The 6,950-nt window shown below is 33.5% G+C and overlaps 1 long non-coding RNA gene across 1 annotated transcript; it reads right to left on the reverse strand.

Annotated features, from left to right (window-relative positions):
• Positions 1 to 3,446: 3,446 nt before the first annotated feature.
• On the reverse strand, positions 3,447 to 6,101 carry LOC120085110. The gene is made up of 2 exons (XR_005483816.1): positions 5,857 to 6,101; positions 3,447 to 3,646 (listed from the first exon to the last, which is right to left on the reverse strand). It is a non-coding gene; the product is annotated as an uncharacterized LOC120085110 (long non-coding RNA).
• Positions 6,102 to 6,950: the final 849 nt, after the last annotated feature.

A 6,950-nucleotide genomic window follows, 5' to 3' on the forward strand; every position in this document is an offset into this window, starting at 1 on the left:
TCATGTCTAATGTATGTGGATGTTGTATCATCAATCTCAGTAAATGTATCAACATTGGGCATTCTTTGCATACCTCCATAACCACACTCTTGTAGCATATCTCCTATTTCATCTTCATAAAAATCATCCTCAATTATTCATTGTGGAGATGTTAAAACAATTGACCAACCCGAATTTGCAGGGTCTTTTACATAGAACACTTGTTTTGCTTAAGAGGCTAAATTAAATGGGTCTGATATATGTCCAATACGATTGAGGTCCACAATAGTAAACCCAAACTCGTCTGTTTTGAGTCCAGTTCTATTCTCAACCCAATTACATTTGAATAAAATAAATGATAATCCATGATAGTCAAGCTCCCATATTTGTTGTATTACCCCATAAAAGGTCATATCTGACATGACGGGCCTTTTATCCTTAGCACTAGAGACTTGCATTGTGGTAGCCGTTATACTAACTCCACTATTTTGAACCCTCCTAACATCATCACGATTCTTTGTGTGATAATAGTAACCATTGACCACATAACCAAAATATTTTGCCACAGTTGGACAAGGTCCATTAGCTATCCATCTCAAATAAGGCGATATGAAATTTTTGGGTACTTCGAGAGCTAGTGCAACCTACGATATATTTCATAATATTTTAATAGTTAACATTTAATTACATCAAATAGTAGGTCTTTAGAGATTACCCGTGTGGACAACTGCCGACTGAATGTACGATTATGTTCTTCTTGAAACTACTTTCTACTTTTATTTTTACCAGAATTGAGCTTAGACAAAATATTCATATGTTGCCTATTATAAATGACAAAGTTAGTAGATTATTGAATAATCAAGTAACCTAAAACAAGAATAAGATGAAGATCTACATACTCGACGTAAGGAAGCACATCATTTACATTTTGAATAACATAAAGATGAGCTTGATCCAACTCATCCTTACTCGATTTGATAAAAGAAATAGCTGAAAATGCTCTATCAATGTTTGAATTCGCTTTCTTTGTTGATGAGTTTAGCACAATAGAATTAACACCAGATACGAATTCAGAACAAAACTCTATAGTCTCTTCAACAATATAATTTTCTCCAATACATCCTTCTGGTCGATTTCTATTTCGTACATAAGTTTTCAACACTTTCATGTATCGTTCAAAAGGATACATCCACCTCAAATAAACAAATCCACAAAACTCAACTTCTCTTACGAGATGCACTACAAGGTGTACCATTATTGTGAAGAATGATGGAGGAAATACTTCTCTAAGAGGCATAGAGTGACAACGATAGCCTCTTGCATACCCTTTAACTGAGATGAATCGATCGCCTTGCAACATATAGCATTAAAGAAGAAGCATGGGCGAGTAATTGCAAGTCTTACATGTTTGGGTAAAATATCACGAATGGCTACCGGTAATAATTGTTGCATAAGAACATGATGGTCATGCGACTTAAGTCCGTAAAGTTTCAAATCTGTGAGCGACACTAAACTTTGAATGTTCGATGAATAGCCTTTAGGTACTTTGATTTCTAATAGTACCTTACAAATACTCAATTTCTCAGCTCGTGTTAATGTATAACATGTAGGAGGTAAAAAGATTTTTTTCTCTCCTACTTGAGGAGCTAACTCTGATCTAATGTTCAATTCCACCAAATCTAATCGAGTCTTTATTCCATCTTTTGTTTTACCAAGAATATCAAGCAATGTGCCAATAAGATTTGCACATACATTCTTTTCAATGTGCATCACGTCTAAACAATGTCGCACGTCAAGATACTTCCAATATTCTAACTCGAAAAGAATATATTTTTTCTTCCAATAAGTTGAAGTGTTATCTCCACTGTTCTTTTCTTTGATACTTTTCTTACCAAATGAATATTGATACTTACTTGTTTCTGTAAGAATTTCTTCCCCACTCAATGGTTCTGGACCAAATTCTAATTCTTGTGCGCCATTAAAAGCTTTCTTTTGTTTCCTATATGGATGATGGCGGGGTAGAAACTTGCGATGCCCGAGATATGCCATCCTTTTCCCTTTTGGTAAATAAGTGGATGAAATATTCTCTCCACAAATTGGACATGCATGATATCCTTTAACCGTACAACCACACAAGTTACCATACGCCGGAAAATCATTAATGGTCCATAATAAAATGGCTTTAAGCATGAAACGTTGTTCTTCATATGCATCATAACATTTTACCCCATCTTTCCAAAAATTTTTCAAGTCATCTACTAACGAAGCTAAATAAACGTCTATGTCATTTCCCCGTTGTTTAGGACCAGATATTAGTGCAGTCAACATCAAAAATTTTCGCTTCATGCACAACCATGGAGGTAGATTGTACATCACTAACATCACTGACCAACAACTATATCTACTACTCAGATCTCCATGTGGATTTACTCCATCTGTCGAAAGAGCACGACGAAGATTTCTAGGTTCTGACCCAAACTCTGGCCACAAATTGTCTGTTTTTTTTCATGATAGGGCATCTTTTGGATGTTTTAATAAACCATCTGTTTCTTTTTTTTTTTAGCATGCCACGTCAATAAACCTGTTTTCTCTTTACTTCGAAACATTCTTTCAAATCTTGGAATTGTGAGGAAATACCACATGACTTTTGCTAGGATATTCTTAGCCCTTTCGTTTAAATGTTTTTTAAGCTTCCATCTTGACGTACCACAAATGGGGCATACATTTGCATTAGTGAGTTCTTTTCTAAACAAGCAACAATCATTTCTACATGCATGAATCTTCTCGTACTTCATTCCAAGAGTACCCAATATCTTTTTTGCTTCATAATGAAAATTGCGAATTTTATTTAGAACTAGGTAATAGTCATGAATTAATTCCAACAACTGCAGTGAAACTCTTATCGCTCCATCCAATTTAGCTTTTAAATTATATAACTTTACCAATTGAGATATTTTGGAAAAATGTTTACAATTGAGGTACAATGATTCTTTACGCATCATCTAAATAATTCTTCAAAATTATCGGATTTTCCACTAAAATAATTTATTGTATGCAGCCTCAAACATTCCAGTTGTGTCATCACATCACAACATCATCCTCATCGAGCTTCAATTCTTTCACTAAGTAAGACACATTTAATCCATTGCTTCCTCTTAATCGGTAATGATTCACCATGAAAAATCCATGTCTGATAACTTTGATCTATACCATTAAAAAATAAGTGTTCTCTTATTTTGTTCACATCTAGAGTCTTTGCTAACACGCTTCAAACATGGACAACTCATGACATTCAGTATATTTGAATGTTGTAGACCATTTTTAATAAACACCTCGACCCCTAAACCATACTCATCTGACATTCTATTCATTTTCATCCATGACTTATCCATGATTGTAAAATATGCAACTTAATCTACAAAAAAAAAAAAAAAAAAAAAAAAAAAAAAAACAATAACAAGAGAAAATTTAAAAGCATAAAATTATGATTGTAAAATATGCAACTTCAACAAATTTAGAACAACTAGAAATGTTGTTATGAAGTCCTTTTTTGTTGAGTGCACCTTCTCCACTTGTCAACCTTCTTAAAACACGTCCAATGCAATCTTCCTATCTTCCTTCCAAATCCCCAAGAATCAAAATTTAGCCTTACACGTCAAACTTGAACCTAACAAATGAAAAACTTCACTCAACACCACACAACAGCTGGCAATGAATTCTAAGCTAAAACCAATGGGAGGTAAGGACTCTAAACGGTAATATATGGAGATGGCAAGCATGAACCATTAACCACGTTACGTATAAATTAGAGTTTACAAGAAAAATGAAGAAAACAAGACATGAGATCTCACAAGATGTTACAATAAAATTGCTCTAATCAAGATGATAGTATATTTTCTTGCTCTCATCTCTCCATTCCAGTGAAAAATAACGCTACAAGGTGGCTACAATTAAAAATGAAGAACAAAAGGATGTGAATACAACAAAAGAAGAGCCTATGAACTATGAAAGAGGTGGGTTTTAATTAAAAAGCATGAGATGGTACACAATAATCACATGACTTGGCATACAATTTTAAAAACTTTAACATGAAATCTCTTATGAATGTACACTTCGGAGGCATCCATCCCACAAAGATCTAAATGTGACTTTCTTATGAACCTTATAAAAAAACATCATGGGACAACCAATATATATATATATATATATATATATATATATATTCTTGCTTCTCATTGACTAAGTTGTTTATGAGAGAACACTAAGTTGCTTTAATGAATATGGATGCACTGAATCTTTAATATCCCTCCTGAAATGTGTCAAAATTAGAGTCAAAGGACATGAAATCCACTGTAAAATCCTCAATCACTATTATGCTGCAGATTTCTAGATTTGTGAAATACAAACTAAAAGTGAAATTTACCAAGCAAAAAGCTGAAAAATCAACAGCCTAAATGTAAAAAACAGCCGTATAAATTTGACAATGTCTATTTCTTTCAGCTAAACCAATTTCAGGTAACTCTTGTTTATTTCTTTTCACCTTAAAGTGTAGAATCAAAGATGAACCTACTAAGATAATTCCCAAACTTATTATTCTTCAAAATCTAAGAAATTTCTTAAAAAAAAACTAGAAGAAAACACTGCTATCTTCTATTCAAAGTTGCTGTTTTTGTTTTGTTATTTTATTTTTTTAGAAGCCAGAAGAGGGGAGGAAACTTAGGCAGCTGTAATGGAGGTTGTGTATTGTTGGAAGGCTAAGAAACTTTAGCATTGTCGGTGGGGAAGTAAGCCATTATCCTATCACTTTAACTTTTATAAAATACTAAAAAAAAAAGTTGAAGTGAAGAGCATAAAGTCTTTGATACAAATTTGTGCAAGTGTGAGCTGGTACAGGGAGGAGATTGAGAGGAAGATAATTCGAGGGAAGAAGAGAAGGAAAGGAAGAAGAAAAGAAGAAGAAGAAGGCTGCTATTAAATAGAGGAAAAAGCTGGACAGTAGTTGTATTTCTGAAATTTAGAAGGAGAGTTTGATGTTCTTGAAAGGGAAACAAACAATCAATCCAACTATAGGTGAGTCTTCTCTTTAATTTCTATCATAGATTAGAAGAAGCAAGTAGGGTTAAATCTAACACTTACTTAAAATTGTCATTAGCATGCACCAATCAAATCAGTGACACAAATACAAATAGTCACCTCATTTCGACCCCACCCAAGAACCAAGAATGCCGAAATGGATTCATTTCCAAGTGACACCAGCACAAAACCCCTAAATTCTTGCAGTTAAACCCCTCCAACAAAACCAACAACCAACATAATCTTGAAAACCCACCAACATGCAACAACACGACACTTCAAATACTTAAATAAAGCCCTTTCTACTCACAAAAACACCAAAACAACCAAATCCACTGTAAAATCCTCACTCCTTTTTCGTCTTTCTTCAAGAACACAGAAGCAAAAGTATCCGAACCATGGTGGAGAAATGCCCAATCAGCCTAGCAATTCCAATTCTCACAACCCCACTAATCCCAAACTTTGGTTCTTCCTTTTAAAGAATTCCAATTCTCACAATTGGAAGACCTCAATGCAGACCATGCCCCCCAAAATAGTTCCGATCTACGAAGGAAAAGGATAGCTGCTCCTCCGGGCAAGGAAGACAATAATATTATACATCTCACAATTCTCACAACCCCACCAAGTAATAATCTTTCAAGACCTCATGCTTCAAAACATGAATACTAGCAGACAATTATAACAGAATAAAAAAACACTACATCAATTGAATAGTTGATAGCTTCCAATAAAACCAAGCTTGTACACAACTTTACTTCCAATAAAGTCAACAATAGGTTGAGAACAAAATATATGTATTCTTACTTCTCTCACGGACACGGAAGAGAAGTAGGTCGATGGCGTGAAGGAGATCAACGGACACGGGCGAGCGACGGCGTGAAGGAGATCGACGGACACAGGCGAGCGACGGCGTGAAGGAGATCGACGGACACGGGAAGGAGATCGACGGCGAACGAAGAAAGGTGAAGGAGATCCGGCGACGGGTGGTGAACGGCGCGACACAGAGTTAGGGTTTGGGCAAAGAATGATAATCGATCAGAAGGACGCGATAAATTAGGGATATATTATTTAATAAAATATGGAGAAAAAAAACATTACACCTTTAATGTCCGTTTTAAACCGACATTAAAGCCCATATTCAATGTCGGTTTTAAACTGACATTAAAGATCCATTTTTTTAAAAACCAACATTATACATCCGATTTCACTTTTTCCAACCGACATTAAAGCTCAAATTTCTTCTAGTGTAATTTCAATTTAAAAATTAAATATTTATTGAAAGTATAAGGATAAAATGATGCTTAACCAAAATTAAAACTTCGAGGTGATCGATTAAATTAAAAATTTAGGGCATATTTGGTAGAGGATTTGAAAACATAAATTTGAAAATAGAGAGTTCGATGAAAATGGAGCTTTATTTGATATTCTCAAATATGTGTTTGGTAACCGATTCAAAAATTGGATTCTGATTTAAACAATGATTTAAATTGTGTTCAATATTATATATATTTATAAATGAGCTATTTTTAAATATAGAAAAATGAACCAAAATATTTACAAAATATAGCAAAATTTTCGAAATATCAATGATAGATGCTGATACTTCTATCAGTGTTTATTAGTGACATTGATAAACACGGATAGAAGTCTATCAGTGTCAATCAACATCTATCATTGATAGTTCTAAAATTTTGTTGTATCTTGTAAATATTTTCAATAGTTTTATCATTTGAAATAATTTCCCTTTTATAAATCATAAAACTAGTTGTAGCTACCAGTAATACTTAGTTGACAAATTTATTTATTTATGAATGTGATTTGTGTTAAACTATATATATTTATAATTATTATTTTGTAATATATTACATAATACATATTATGTTTTCTACAAAAATGAA

Source organism: Benincasa hispida, chromosome 9, assembly GCF_009727055.1.
Source record: "Benincasa hispida cultivar B227 chromosome 9, ASM972705v1, whole genome shotgun sequence".
NCBI lineage: Eukaryota > Viridiplantae > Streptophyta > Magnoliopsida > Cucurbitales > Cucurbitaceae > Benincasa > Benincasa hispida.